This window comes from Sminthopsis crassicaudata, chromosome 6 (genome assembly GCF_048593235.1).
Source record: "Sminthopsis crassicaudata isolate SCR6 chromosome 6, ASM4859323v1, whole genome shotgun sequence".
In the NCBI taxonomy this organism is placed as follows: domain Eukaryota; kingdom Metazoa; phylum Chordata; class Mammalia; order Dasyuromorphia; family Dasyuridae; genus Sminthopsis; species Sminthopsis crassicaudata.
Window position 1 is genome coordinate 196,221,588 of NC_133622.1, and position 16,889 is coordinate 196,238,476.

The 16,889-nt window shown below is 34.9% G+C and overlaps 1 protein-coding gene across 1 annotated transcript in view; it reads right to left on the reverse strand.

Annotated features, from left to right (window-relative positions):
* The window catches only part of SPON1 (spondin 1), a 362,466-nt gene that overhangs the window by 238,471 nt on the left and 107,106 nt on the right, over nt 1-16,889 (reverse strand).

Consider the following 16,889-nt stretch of genomic DNA (forward strand, 5'->3'; position numbering starts at 1 on the left):
ATATGTTCTGCATGACTACATGTGTATAACATCAAATTGCTTTCCTACTAATGAGAGAGGAAAGAGGGCAGGAAGGAAGGGAGAGAATTGGGACCTCAAAAAATTTTAAATGAATGTTAAAAATGTTTTTAAATATAATTGGTGAAGTAAAATATTAAGTTAAAAAAAGAAAGTCAGAAACAATTGTTTTCTCTACCACTTATATATTGCTAATCTGTAAACTATATGTATATATAAATATATGTATATATGTATATATTTATATCTTTACATGCAGTAGTATATTCATAGTGGTTTTGTAAAAACAAAAAGGTGTAATGTATTGTGTAGGTTGAAATACTATATGTTTTCAAACACATTCTTCTCATTAACTTTTTTTTTCCTTTTTGCTTGTGGTCCTTTTGAACCAAAAGCATAATCAATATGTGCTATTCATCAATGTGGTGAGTGACAATTTCTGTTTTGCAGATGTACACTTAAACCTTCTTTTGAACATTGCATGTCTCATTACTTCGAAATATATGAAACTCATTTTGTAAACATGACAGTCAACTTAACTCTAATTTGAGACTGATCCTGAGAAATGTCACAGACAAAAGGAGTACACATTTGCCTTTTTTCTCCTCCTAATCAAGTGTTGACCTAAGTGATATAACCGCATCAGGCTTTAAGCATACTTAGTTAAAGTCCTGAACAGCTTCTTATATTTAAAAATGACAAATCACCAAATCAAAAGATTTATCATGGAAAATAAATACTAAAAATATCTCTATTACAAAACAAGAAACACAAGAGAACTCGATAAAGATTTTTCAGATAATAAGCAAATGCTTTTCAAATTTTCATTAGTTGGTTGATTAGTCATAATTTGAAATTTTAAAAAAGACTTGCAAATGCTTCATTTGGTAAAGGAATCACATGAACTATTTGTAATACTTCTTATCATGAGCTCTAATCAAATGTCTTATGTTTACTTTAAAATTCAAAGAGTAAATTAAATATTCAGAAAATTTTCACACCCCAAAAATTTATTAACTGAAATTGGCATTCAACAATAATGCATATCACTAATCTTTGGAGAAAAAGAATACTTTCAATTCTCCATTTACATAACAAACATTTTCATATTGTTTTCTTAATATGAAAAAATTATAAGACCTTGAAAAAAGTGAAATGACTAAAGTCAAGGATGGTATACACAGGGGATTCCATGAAGTATTTTTTCCTCTTACAAAATATCTTATTGTCCTAAGTTTAAAGTAAAAGTGTACATATACAAGCTTTATTATGGCTGTTCATTTTATTGACAATGGCTGTCTGCATGAATCACTTTATTAGAAAATATTGCAACCTTCAAAATATATAGAGCAACAAACATAGTTGGCACTGATGCTTCACATCACTAATAAATAAATCAGATTCTAAGTTTTGCTTTTTTGTCCTTGGCCAAAGAAATGTAAAGTGCCACTAATATCTTAACTACATGTTATGTATTTGTATAACAATTGATAACTATATATAATTACTGTGCAGGAATATAACTCCCACTAGATATGCTTTCATCCTTCTGCATGTCATCCCCTGGCTACAAAATGATGAAGTTTGAATGAATGCTAGGGACATTTTAGAAAAATTATGAAATAGAAGGCCTGTGAAAATTTAGAAAAGAATACAATGATTATTCTAAACCAATATGCATTAACTAACAACATGTTGTACCAAACTAACTTGACTAATCTTTTTTAGTAGCACAAATGAGATAGTGGGTTGAGAGGATATTGCAGACATTTATATAGATATAAAATATATGACAGAGTCTCTTATAATAACCCTGAGAACAAAATGAAGAATCATAGATTATAAGATAGCAAAGTTTAAATCAATTAGTTTGAAAAGCCTTTATTATTGTTCAATTCTTATATTGCTAGTTTTTCCTGACAGAGTAAGAAGGGACATCAGAGACAACAAATCCAAATTGCACCTGAACAAGAACACTTTCTACAATTTGGATGATAATTTTTCATCCAGGCTTTGCTTGAAAAGAAATCCCCTTAGATAGCAAGAATTTGCAATGAATCCTATCAGCACCATTTTGTAGCTTAAGTAGTAACTTGTATCTTAAGTGTAGTTATAAAATAAAATGGTAGAATGACAACTCAAAATGGAAGATTAGCTGGGGAGAAACAGGAAGGATAAACAAAGGGATAATATATTCAATGGTTAAAAGTATACCCTGGGCCACTGAGTCAAGACTAAAAGAAAAACAGCAAAACAAGAATAGAGGTGATGAACTGAGAAAATGAGAAGCATTAAGGACCAGGAGGTCAGTTATATGGATCTGCAGCAAGGCCACTGTACAGTTACAATCAAAGAATTTAATCATGAATTTTGTGTCAACTTGGAGTAAAGTTTTACTGTCCTTTATTGTATTCTATTTGACATTTTTCACTTCACAGATAGTTTCTAAAAAACTTGGGAAAACTTATGTGAATTGATAGAAAGTAAAGAGAGCAGAAAGATGAAAAGAACATTGTACATAATAACAGCAATACTGTAATGATGATTAAGAATGAAAGATTTAATTATTCTAATGAATATAATGGTCCAAAACTATTCCAAAGGACTGATGATGAATAAATGCTATCCCCCTCCAAGTGAAAGAACTGATGAGCCCTGAGTACTGATTAAAGCATATTCTTTTTTAAAAAACCTTTATTTTCTTGGTTTTTTTCAACATAGCTAATATGGAAGTATATTCTGTATGACTTCACATATATAATAGATAACTTACTATTTGCTGGGGCTGGGGCTAGAGGGAACTCAGATTTCTTTTATAAAACCAATGTGAAGACAAATAATTTGGGGGGAAAAACTCTTAACTTCAGTAATTATGGAAACAATACAAAATTTGATTGCAAATTTGCTAAAGTGAGGACTTAAAGATAACATTAACCCAAGGAAATACTAAAGAAGGGAAAGGGACTTGGATGACCAAAATGTTTGTGGCAGCTCTTTTTGTTGTAGCTAGAAACTGGAAGATGAATGGATGTCCATCCATTGAAGAATGGTTGGGTAAATTGTGGTATATGAAGGTTATGGAATATTATTGCTCTGTAAGAAATGACCAGCAGGAGGAATACAGAGAGGCCTGGAGTGACTTAAATCAACTGATGCTGAGTGAAATGAATAGAACCAGAAGATCACTGTACACTTCAACAATGATACTGTATGAGGATGTATTCTGATGGAAGTGGATATCTTCAACATAAAGAAGATCCAACTCACTTCCAGTTGATCAATGATGGACAGAAACAACTACACCCAGAGAAGAAACACTGGGAAGTGAATGTAAATTGTTGCACTACTGTCTATCTACCCAGGTTACTTATACCTTCGGAATCTAATACTTAATGTGCAACAAGAAAATGGTATTTACACACATATATTGTATCTAGGTTTTACTGTAACACATGTAAAATGTATGGGATTGCCTGTCATCGGGGGGAGGGAATAAAGGGGGGGGATAATTTGGAAAAATGAATACAAGGGATAATATTATTTTAAAAATTACTCATGCATATATACTGTGAAAAAAATTCCAAATAAAAAAAAAAGATAACATTAATATGAATATTAATATGAATATGTTGAAATCATTTGGCTGAAAACAACAAAAGAAAATTTAAGTGCAGCCATGACAAGAAGGAAGACTCAATGCAATCTAATGCATTAATGTAAACAGAAAAACTTTCAAATAATCTGAGATGACCAAGAATGGAATGGACAACAGAAGATCAAAAATTTACAGTTAAAAGAAACCTTACAAGTTATCTGTTTCATGTTCTTACTTTTTTAGTGCCCAGAGAGGCTAAATCAATTGCCCACAGTAGTCTAGAGGTTGTAAAAAGGCATAAAAAGCCATGGTAAAAGTCCATTAGTACTGGAACCCAAGTCCTCTGACTCCAAAGCCAATGCTTTCTTCTCCATGGCACCACACTGCTCCTGAGATACGCTTCCCAATACTTTTTCAACTAAGGCCTGATCACCACATTACAAGGATGTCCTATAAAAAAGATTTCCTGAAAGTGATAAGCCTTCCAACTCTGATAATGTAAGAAAATCAATTTGCTTGCCCTACTAGAGACTAAAAATAAGCCGTCCCAATTTAAACACCAGATGTTGCAAACTCAACTAACACAAGTATACTTATTCTTATGATTAAGAAATTCTCAGCTACTTGGTGACAGAAAACTAATCATCCTAACACTTTTTTTCTGCTTACTGGGTCATTTTTATCTTTGCATACAGAAGAATTTAGAATAGTACCTTTTTCATAGTAAGTAATATTAGAGCTAAAGTAAAAGGGTTCAAATACAGGCTCTGTTAGTTATTAGTTCTGTGACCTTATCAAATCACTTCCCTTTTTGAGTATGTATTCCTTTCTTTATAAAATGATGGGAAAAGACTAGATGAAGTTTAAGATCCTTCTCAGCTCTAAATCCTAGAATCCCATAAATACTATGATTCCATAAATTCTGTGGTCACTAAATTAGAATCTAAAGCCCATATATGATACCATCCTGCATTTCTACTCCTGTTACATACCATTCCACTTAGCTCTCTAATGTACTCTCCAAACAAAGAGGATTTTTCATTGCTATCTCTTTCCCCATTCACATACTTCCCAGTTGCTCAATTTAATTGCTTTTTTTTTACTTTTTTTGTATCCCGAGCACTTAGCAGAGTACCCGGCACTAGACTAGCCATTTAATAAATCTTGTTCATTTGACTTGACCTACACTGCATAATAAAGAACACAGGATTTATAAACAAAGGATCTGGACTTCTTTGTATCCAGTCCACCTACCAACCTCATGTGTGACCTTGGAAAAATAATTCAATCACTGATAACTCAGGGTTTTCTTATCTGTAAAAAACCTGATTTGGGACTGGATGACAAGTGATATTCCTGCAGTTCTAAATCTATGATGTACATGTTCCACACTTTCCCACACCCACTTCTTTCCCATGTCCTTTTCTCTGACTGAAATGTCTTCCTAAACCCTTCTACTTGTTAAAACATTACTCATTTTTTTATCATTATACACAGCAACAAGAAGACTATACAAAGATCAGTTCTGACGGACATGGTTCTCTTCAACAATGATGATTCAAACCATTTCCACTTGTTCAGTGATGAAGAGAGCCATCTACACCCAGAGACAGGACTGTGGGAACTAAGTGTGGACCACAACAAAGCACTCATTCTTTCTGTTGTTTGCTTGCATTTTATTTTCTTTCTCAGTTTTTTTTTTTTTGCTTCCTTCCAGATCTGATTTTTCTTGTACAGTAAGATAACTGTATAAATATGTATACACATATTGGATTTAACTATATTTTAACATATTTAACATGTATTGGACTACCTGCCATCTAGGGGAGGGAGTAGGGGGATGGAGAAGATAATTTGGAACAGAAAGCTTTGCAAGGGTCAATGTTCCCCATGCCTGAAGGCCATCAGGAGAAAATTATATTTTTTGTCTCCAAAGTTTCCACCCTTCCCCTAGCTCTGACTTCACAAGATACTTTGCAATTTTTATTCACTTATCATGTAACATAATTATTTTTATATGTGTCTATTCCCCTACTAAACTTTTATCTCAAGGAAGGCAGGAAATGTTTCTTCATGAAGGACCAAAGAGGTTATGTAAAGCAATTAGCAGTTAAATAGTGGGTGTTTTTAAAATGCTCACTGAATGTAATTAAATAGAAAAACCTGCTACCTATATAATGTACAAGTCACCAACTGGAAAATATTACCTGAACTTCAGCTACAATGACTCATGAGCACAGCTCTATGGCCCAGCTTCTTAAACTGTGGGTCACAATTTCATCTTGGGTCTCATTAACTGAATGTGGAGGTCATGAAATTATTATAAGTATTTGATTTCTACATCTATTTTATATACCTATATAACCAAGGTCACATAAAAATTTCTCAGACGAAAAAAGGTAATGAATGGAAAAAGTTTAAGATACCCAACCAGTTCTGTAATACTCTGCACTAGCTATGCTGGAGGGGAAAAAAAAGAGAATTTCTTTAAATATTGAGACAACATTTTATCTTTTAGATAAGATTGGCTTATTTGTTTGTAACATGCCTTGAGTTCCCTTGCTAGGTTTCCTTTCACTGGACGTCTTTGAGTAGACACTAAATAATACTAGTGAAAGCTATTGGAAAACAAAACAAAACAAAACAAAACAAAAAGCTCTTTCCTATTCAGATGACCTGAAATCTCTTTGGATTCAAGGAATGTATGATAGAGCATAGACCTTTAGCTGCTAGGTGGTAAAAAACTACCAGGAATACTCATTCTAAATTAAGAAAAAAGTAGCAATATTTGCTGGGAATAACATTGACCTGGGAGACAAGGGACCCAGGTTCTTAGTCTGGATTTGTGAATGTAACTTGAGACCTCAGTTTACATGTCTAGAAATTAAAGGGTTGGACAGTAAGGTTTCACAAAGAACAAATTGCATCAGACAAATTCCATACAGGAATACTAGTAACTGGTCCATCAAGGGGACAGATAATGTAATACACTTGAATGTCAGCGATGTATATGACATTCTCCCATGTGAGATTTCCATGTGACACTCATCTTTGTGAGATTTTGATGGAGAGAAGAAGAGAGGGTAAGTTAAGTAGCATTAAAAGTTTTTTGAATGACCCACATTAAAGGAGGGATAGTTGAATGAAATGTTAACCTAAGGCTTTCTACAACTTTATGAATATTTTGTGCAATATAGCCCTAAATCCATTTTTTCTTTCTGCACTACCAAGCCAGAGTTTATCTAATTGGTGTCTCTTTCAGGTATAGAAATGCAACTGCTACCGTTCCTCTATTTCTAGCAAGGTCAATTACATTTCTTCACAAATGTATTATTTTTAGGATTTCAACAGAAGACTTAAAAGTTGGGGGAAGTATCAAATATTTGAAGGGCTGTAATATGGAAAAAGACATGAGTTGTGTGGCTTCAGTGCACAGAACTAGAGTCAATAAGGAAAAGTTACAGAAAGGCAAATTAAGGAAAACTTAATAATAATCAAAGCTGCCCAAAAACAGAACCAAGGAGGTAGTGACTTCATTATTAGAGATTGCCAAGTGGAACCTAGAAAATGATACTTATTGGAGATTTTGCAGATGAATTCACACATCAGGTACAGTATTGGACTCTGAAATTTGTACTAACTCTAAGAATCTGTGTTTCTAAGACAAAATGATTTCTCATAGCTCTTCCGGTTCTGAAATGTTATGATTTTATTCAAGGTAAGCATTTCAATTTTTAACCTCTAACGGGTACTTTTCAATTGGCTCTCTGGACTTCTCTATCTCCAACAGCCTTCTCACCCAGGAACATTCTCATCTCTGTGGCTCTGTCCTCTCATCAGTGAGTTTCCTGGAACATCCATTCTGAGGAAGACTCAGGCCGATCATGACCACTCCACTCTTCTCTCAGCTCTACTTCTGATTCTCTGAACTTCTTGCTCCTGCATGAGAAGCTTCTCACCCTGACCTTCTACCCTGCTTTTAAGCTTTCTTCTTTCTGTTGTCTTCATCTATTGGAATATAAGCTCCTTGATGGCAAGAGCTATCTTTATTTTTACTTATATTGGTATTTCTAGAACTCAGCTCAATGCTTGGCACCAATCTAGTGAGCTCTTAATAAACATTTGTTGACTTAAGAAGGAATGAGTTAAGAAAAGTTTATATTCATGACTTCCTGTTCTAATCTTTAAAATCTAATCTATTAAGAAATTCACCTGATAAGCACTTGATAGAGATTGTGACAAGACTCCTATAATTATAGCACTTTTCTCTAAACTTCTGCACTCAACCCTCCCAAATAGTGTTCAACCACACCAAGCTTTAGGTGGGACGGCTGGTCTCTGAAGTGCCTTCTAATTCTGAGATTCTGGGCAATGTAGGAAGCATATGGCCTCTCATTTGACCTTGCCATACATTTAAAATTCCACTGCCTTTCTTAGCCAAACTCCAAGAAGAAATAATCTACATTCGCTGCCTTCACTTCCTCTCTTCCCATTTGTTTAAATTTCAAACTCACTTCCAACCTCAATCCTCAACTAATTAGTTCTCAAAATTATCAATGACCTATGAAAGAGTGTTCCAAATCACTATTGATCAGAGAAATGCAAATTAAGACAACTCTGAGATACACTACACACCTGTCAGATTGGCTAAGATGACAGGAACAAATGGTGATGAATGTTGGAGGGGATGTGGGAAAACTGGGACACTAATGCATTGTTGGTGGAGTTGTGAAAGAATCCAACCATTCTGGAGAGAAATTCGGAACTATGCCCAAAAAGTTATCAAAATGTGCATACCCTTTGATCCAGCAGTGCTACTACTGGGATTATATCCCAAGGAGATACTAAAGAGGGAAAAGGGACCTAAAATGTTTGTGGCAGCTCTTTTTGTTGTAGCTAGAAACTGGAAGATGAATGGATGTCCATCAGTTGGAGAATGGTTGGGTAAATTATGGTATATGAAGGTTATGGAATATTATTGTTCTGTAAGAAATGACCAGCAGGAGGAATACAGAGAGGCCTGGAGAGACTTAAATCAACTGATGCTGAGTGAAATGAGCAGAACCAGGAGATCATTGTACACTTCAACAATGATACTGTATGAGGATGTATTCTGATAGAAGGAGATATCTTCAACAAAGAGAAGATCTAACTCAGATCTAATTGATCAATGATGGACAGAATCAGCCACACCCAGAGAAGGAACACTGTTTTGCATTTTTGTTTTTCTCCCCAGGTTATTTTTACCTTCTGAATCTAATTCTTCCTTTGCAACAACAACAATAAAAAATTCGGTTCTGCACACATATATTGTATCTAGGATATACTATAACATATTTAATATGTATGGGAATGCCTGCCATCTAGGGGAGGGTGGAGGGAAGGAGGGGAAAATTCAGAACAGAAGGGAGTACAAGGGATAATGCAAAAAATTACCTATGTATATGTAGTCAAAAAATGTTATAATTATAAAATTAATTTTAAAAAGAAAAATATCAATGATCTCTCAATTTCTATGTCCAATAACAATTTCTCAATTTCATTTTTCCTGATTTCTCTGACACTAATGGTCACCTCTCTCCTCCTGGACACTACCTTGAGGTCTGTAACCTTACTTTATCCTGGTTCTCCTCCTACTCACATGACTTCCTTTGAAGGATCATCATCCATATTCTAGCATCCCAGCCATAGGTGTTCCCCAAGGCTCTGGTCTAGCTCTTCTTTTTGTCTTTTCTCTTGATATCCATATATTTCATTAGCTTAATTATTATTTCCACACAGATAACTCCAAATAATCTCCTTTCTCTTTTTGGAGCTCTTGTCCCTAAGCAGTAACTAATAGATAGTTCCAATAGATATTACCATATGCACCTCAAATTGAACATGTGTAAAACCCAACTCTAAAAGTCACCCTTCCTCCAAATTTTTCTTGGTCTTCTATTGAAGATTTCACACTCCTGCATCTTCAAAGAGATGCTTGATTCTCTCCCTTTCCCTAACTACTCCAATATTCAATGAGTGGCCAAGTTCTGCTGATTCAACCTCCAAAACCCATCTCACATCCACTCCCTTCTCTCCACTCAAGCAGTCACTACTCTAGTTCTAACTTCTGTCTCATAACCTCCAATTTGAACTATTACAATAGCCACTTAGTGGGACTTGTGATTGCCAAGATTTCCTTTCTTTCATGCATGTGGCTCACAACCTTATATGGAGTCGTATAACTGAACATGGGGGATTATGAAAAATTTTGCAACAGTAAAAGGTATCAAATATTCTAAAGATTTAATTCTTTATGTAAAAACAAGCACATTAATCTCATTTATATGCTTTCATCTTTAATAGATGGTAAAATTATATGTATGCCAAAGAACTATTTAAAATAAATTTCTTGATTTATCATCTGTAAATGCTTGATTTGCATATCTATTTTGTTTACCTATAGACCTAAGGGTCACAAAATTTTTTCTTGGGTAAAAAGGGGTCATGAGTGGAAGACGTTTAAGGAGCCCTGCTCTAGTATAGCTTCTACACAACTTAAAAAATAACCTACCAAAAGCTCAATCTGAACACATCATTCCCCTGCTCAAGAATTGTCTCTCACTTCCTAATGCCTCTAAGATAAAATAAAAACTCTTCAGATTGACATTGAAAGCCCCTTGAAATTTGAATCTATCTTTCTAAATTTATCATATATTACTTCTTTCCATGTTCTAGCCAATTTCCATTTCCTGAGAGAGATTCCCTCCCTCCCCTTTTTTCATGAGCTGTCTTCCAATGTATGGAGAATATTCCCCCTTCACTTCTGTGTCTTAGGATCTATTTCCTCTGAGGTTCAGCTCATGTGCTACCTCCCATGAAAACCCTTTCCTGATCTTCTTCAACCTCTCTACTTCCTCCTGAAATCACCAAAGACTTATTTTTTACATGTTATCTCCTTTGATAGAAGTAAGCTTCTTGAGGGCAGGAACTATTTTTATTGTCTTTGCCTAACACTAACCTAATGCTTAACATGGTGCTTCGAATTTACGAACATCTTACTAAATGTCTGCTCAATTGAATAAATTGAACTATAGAGTTGGGCTTTCTAAATTTATAGAGCAGAAAGAAATTTTATCCTCTAAGTGATGGAACAAAATAAATCTATTTTTTATTTAGTAAGTTTGAACAAATCTTTGGCTTTTCCTCCACTATAAATATTCAAATTTCACCTTTAAGAAATGGTTCAGGAAGTGCTAAATTCCAGTGGAATAAGGGAAAAAACTAATAGACTTCAGATACCATTGATACACAAGGGGCTATATGGCCTTTCCCCAAGACTAAGCAAACACAAAGGACATGTGAGCAGTCCTCCTTGGCTAGTCCTTTAGGCAATCTTCAGGGGAATAGGATCGCCTGTCAAATAGATTTGAAAAAACCTATTGGACTTCGGGGATGTTTTGGTTTGAGTCTGTGTCATCGATTGTAACATTATCATAGTTTTGAAGGCTGCCTGGAAAATTGACTAGGCAAGCCTTACCCACTTGAATGAAAAAATATACAGAGAACTAAGTAGAATTCTCACAAATAGGAAATATTTAAAATTTTGTACCTGACTGGAAAATGTGAATGGTATTAAGTTCATGCCAACAGGAAAGCAATAAGGACTATATACTTCTCACACCCAGTCACATCGGAAAACAAAATAAATCCATATAGTCAAATTGCTAAGTGCTCCAAAAAGCCAGGAAATATTCCCATCTGCTTCTAAATCATTTTCCCTTGTTAAATCTTGTTTTTAAAAAAATACCACAGAAATTTTCCTTTACTGATCTCCCTGGTTTCTCTTAAATCTTAACCAAAATCCTACCTTAATCCCTTAATTCCATCTTTTACCTATTTCCTATTTGTCCTGTATATAACTTACTTTGTATATATTTGATTGCACATTACTCTCCCATGTTAGATTGTAAGGTCCTTGAAGGCAGGGACTGTCTTTTGCCTCTTTTTGTATCCCCAGAACTTAGCACAGTGCCTAGCATATAGTAGGCACTTAATATATGATTAATGAATTAATTGAAACAATATATGTACACACAAATACAATGCATAGAGTTCTATCTCACTTCTGATACTATACCCGACGGAATGCCTCCTAATGCCTTTGAACTATTTCTTCTACCCCTCACAATACCTAGTGGAGGGCTGGGGATATAGCAGGGGTTCAATAAAAACTTGTGAATGAACCTGTAAAACTCACAACTAAGTCTTGTCTCCTAGAAACAATGTTAATTGCTTAGAAAGATTTGCTATTTGAGTAAAGAAAACTTATGACAAAAACTGATGCTCTTGGTTCACTAAGCATCACTGTAAGCCACCTGTTTGCCAAACCACCTTAAAGAAGAATGTGTCTTATTTTATATCTTGATGCAAATGAAAACAGAACAGCAATATTTTATAGACACACTGATGCATCAGAGCAAATCAAATCTGATTATTCAATCCCTCACCATCTATATTTGGTGGAAAGCTATATTCTTTTCAACAGTTATTTTCTCTGGAGGTCAAATTCCTAGATTGATGAGGAAAGTGGAATTTGAGTTGACAAAGGTGCCACGACACAATGACTTTATCCAGATTATGTATTATACACAGGAAGAGCTTGATAAATGTTTGCTAAATATGAAATGAAAGAAAACTGACCATCAATGTCACAGCTCATGAATCTCTAATTTTTTTTCTGTCCGGACTCTTACAAGGTTATTTGTCATCTGACTCAAAGAAATCATTGGAGCTAATAATACTTTGAAAAGTATAAAACACTTTTACAGGCATAGGTTAAGTGTCACTATCATCACTGACAGCAATGATTTTAGTGGATTTACTAGGTACAGTGGATGTAGCACTGAACTTGAAGTCAAGAAGCCCGGGTTTGAATTCTTCCCCTGATTAGGCTGGCTGTGTGATTCTGGGCTAATCACTTCTCAAGACTCAAGCCTGTTTCCTTATCTATAAAATGCAAATAATAAAGCTGGAGCACTTACCTCACAGGACTGTTGTGAGGATCAGATAAAATAGTGTGGGGAAAAAAAATCTCAGAGTGCTATATAAATGTCAGTCATTAATAACAGGGTTAATAGTTTCGACTTTCCTGACCTCCCATTCCTGCCCAATTTCTCTCTTGGCCTAATATTGCCATGCAGCAAAAAAAAAAAAAAAAAAAAATCATTCAGGCTTATCTTGAAATTGACTATGCACATATTCAGTGCCCCATCAAATAGCCTCAATTAATTTTCTTCTTACCACTTAATGTTGGGCAATAAATCAATATTACATCCAAAGAGACTTTCCAAAAGAGAAAGAAAGAACTATGCTCCTAAAGTGAAGGGCTGAGGGGATCCCATCAGAACAGCAATCACGAACTGTACCTCATGGGAAATCCTTGATGTAATTGTGAAGATGTCTCCTCTTACATACATATTGTAACTATCAAGATATCAGATAGTTTTTGCATCTTTTCCCCCCAGGCACTCCCACCAAACAGGTTTGAAAACATTTACTGTGCTTCTAAGATATTTAGGTTTGAGCCTATATCATTGATTATGACATATCATAGTTCTGAAGGCTGCCCGGAAGCTGAAAGCTGTCTTATTAGTTTTACTTCTGTAACACTTTCTTCAATCACCTCCTTGAAAGTATTCATTCACAAGTTTTTATCGAGCTCTTGCTATGTTCCCAGACCTCCACTGGACAGTGTGGGGGTTACGGGATAGAAGAAATGGTTTCCAGGCAATGGTAAACATTCAATGGAATTTAGTCAATGTTATTCAGTAGATCTTAGACAGCAATATTGTTCTAAAGGTCAAGAATTTCAAGGGAATTAATTTAAAAAAAATCAAATGAAGGTGGTCTAGCTGTACCTGATCTAGAACTATATTATATAGCAACAGTCACCAAAACCATTTGCTATTGGCTAAGAAATAGACTAGTTGATCAGTGGAATAGGTTAGGTTCACAGGGCAAAATAGTGAATAAAAATAGCAATCTAGTGTTTGACAAACCCAAAGATCCCAACTTTTGGGATAAGAATTCATTATTTGACAAAAACTGCTGGGAAAACTGGAAATTAGTATGGCAGAAACTAGGCAAGGACCCACATTTAACACCACATACTAAGATTAGATCAAAATGGGTCCAAGATTTAGGCATAAAGAATGAAATCATAAATAAATTAGAGGAACATGGGATGGTTTACCTCTCAGACTTGTGGAGGAAGAAGAAATTTGTGACCAAAGGAGAACTAGAGACCATTATTGATCACAAAATAGAAAATTTGATTACATCAAATTAAAAAGCTTTTGTACAAACAAAACTAATGCAAACAAGATTAGAAGGGAAGGAACAAATTGGGAAAACATTTTTACAGGTAAAGGTTCTGATAAAGGCCTCATCTCCAAAATATACAGAGAATTGACTTTAATTTATAAGAAATCAAGCCATTCTTCAATTGATAAATAGTCAAAGGATATGAACAGACAATTTTCAGATGATGAAATTGAAACTATTTCCACTCATATGAAAGAGTGTTCCAAATCACTATTGATCAGAGAAATGCAAATTAAGACAACTCTGAGATACCACTACACACCTGTCAGATTGGCCAAGATGACAGGAACAAATCATGATGAATATTGGAGGGGATGTGGGAAAACTGGGACACTGATGCATTGTTGGTGGAGTTGTGAAAGAATCTGGCCATTCTGGAGAGCAATCTGGAACTATGCCCAAAAAGTTATCAAACTGTGCATACCCTTTGATCCAGCAGTGCTACGACTGGGCTTATATCCCAAAGAAATACCGAGGAGGGGAAAGGGACCTGTATGTGCCAAAATGTTTGTGGCAGCCCTTTTTGTAGTGGCTAGAAGCTGGAAGATGAATGGATGTCCATCAATTGGAGAATGGTCGGGTAAATTATGGTATATGAATGTTAGGGAATATTATTGTTCTGTAAGAAATGACCAGCAGGAGGAATACAGAGAGGCTTGGAGAGACTTACATCAACTGATGCTAAGTGAAATGAGCAGAACCAGGGGATCATTATACATGGCAACAACAATACTGTATGAGGATGTATTCTGATGGAAGTGGATATCTTCAACATAGAGAAGAGCTAATCCAGTTCCAGTTGATCAACAATGAACAGAATCAGCTACACCCAGAGAAGGAACACTGGGAAATGAGTGTAAACTTTTTGCATTTTTTGTTTTTCTTCCCAGGTTATTTTTACCTTCCAAATCCAATTCTTCCTTTGCAACAACAACAACAACAACAAATTTGGTTCTGCACACATATATTGTATCTAGGATATACTATAATATATTTAATATGTATGGGAATGCCTGCCATCTAGGGGAGGGGGTGGAGGGAAGGAGAGGAAAAATTCAGAACAGAAGGGAGTACAAGGGATAATGTTGTAAAAAATTACCTATGCATATGTACTGTCAAAAAAATGTTATAATTTTAAAAGTAATAAAAAAATTTTAAGTCCAATATTGTTCTTTAAAGGAGTCACTGAGTGGAGCAACACATTTATTCTGGCAGTTCCACAAAACATTGTTAGAAATCTTGATTTGGAAGGACTCTGACATTCAGTTTACAAACTTCACAAGAAAAAGTTTCATTCTCTTGCAGCTAGTCCTACTAGTATGAAAGACATGGTTTTACCCAGCTTCATCACTTATCAGAGTCCTTATACTTAGTTGCAAATGGCTTTTATCTTTTTCCAAAAAATCAGATCCACTTTCAGGAATTAGAAATTTTCAGACACTAAGCAAAAGAATTATTTGTAAATCCTGATAGTTTATCTACAGAGAAAGATGTAAATGGTTTGAACAATGGCAGCAGAGCCATAAATAAGGTGGAATGAATAGAGCTTTGAGAAAGAATTACAAAATCTGGGGAGAAGAGGCTTCATTGTTGGGACAATCCAGAGATCTCCAGAACACAACTTCTAATACTCCACCTGTGCAAACGCAAGCCTGCTATCTTACCTAGTCCTTAGTTACCTCCCCAAAAATAATCTTATTATAGAGCTTTACCTTTATCCATACTCAAATTCCTCAATTGTTTTTTATTATAGCTTTTTATTGACAAAACATATGCATGGGTAATTTTTCAGCATTGATCCTTGCAAAAACTTCCGTTCCAACTTTTCCCCTCCTTCCTTAGATGGCAGGTAGTGCCATACATGTTAAATATGTTAAAGTATATGTTAAATACAATATATGTATACATATTTATACAGTTATCTTGCTGCAAAAGGAAAATCAGATTTAGAAAGAAGGTAAAAATAACCTGAGAAGAAAAATAAAAATGCAAGCAAACAATAACAGAAAGAGTGGAAATGTTATGCTGTGGTCCACACTCATTTCCCAGTGTTCTTTCGCTGAGTGTAGCTGGTTCTGTTCATTACTGATCAACTGAAGTTCCTCTTAATTGTGCTGCCTAGAAGTTAGCCTAGACAGCATGAGCTGGACTCCATAAATCAGTTGTTCCAAATTCAAATAAAGAGAACCACTAATCCATATTTAAGGATCCCTGCAGACCACATATTAACCTAGTTTTAAATTTTAATATTGTCTGTTAAATTGTATTTTTCTTTTATTTTGTTACATATTTCCCAAGCACATTTTAATCTAGTTCAGTCTTATTTAGGAGTGTTGAGGCTCTGGCACTTTTGCTAGAAATGACAAGATTCTTCTTCTTCTGTTATGATTACACTTAATTCAATGCCATCCTCTGGTCCCTCTCATCCTACTGTTTCTTATACTACTGTGACCATCTGCTTGTCCTCTTCTGCTGACATATCTCCTTCTAATTGCTTTTATCTTTGATGGAAATAATTCAATCAATCAATATTTATTAAGGACATATTATGTGCCAGGCACTGTGCTAAGCACTGAGGATACAAAGAGAGGCAAAAACCAAAAACAACAAAAGCAACAAAAATAGCCTCTGCTCTCAAGGAGTTTATAGTGGAATGGGGGAAGAAGTAACAAGCAAATGAATGTATACAAACTGGCTCTATCTAGGACAAATAGGAAATAATTAACAGTGAAAAGGCAGCACAATTAAATTTGGGAAGGCTTCCAGTAAAAGATGGGAGTTTAGTTTAGTTATGTGTATGGCTGCCTTAAGGCATAAGGATTAAGGAACTAGACTTCAATATCAAGAAATCCCCAATTCAAATTCTGTTTTCCACTTTTACTAGCTGTATGACCTTGGGAAAAATCATTTA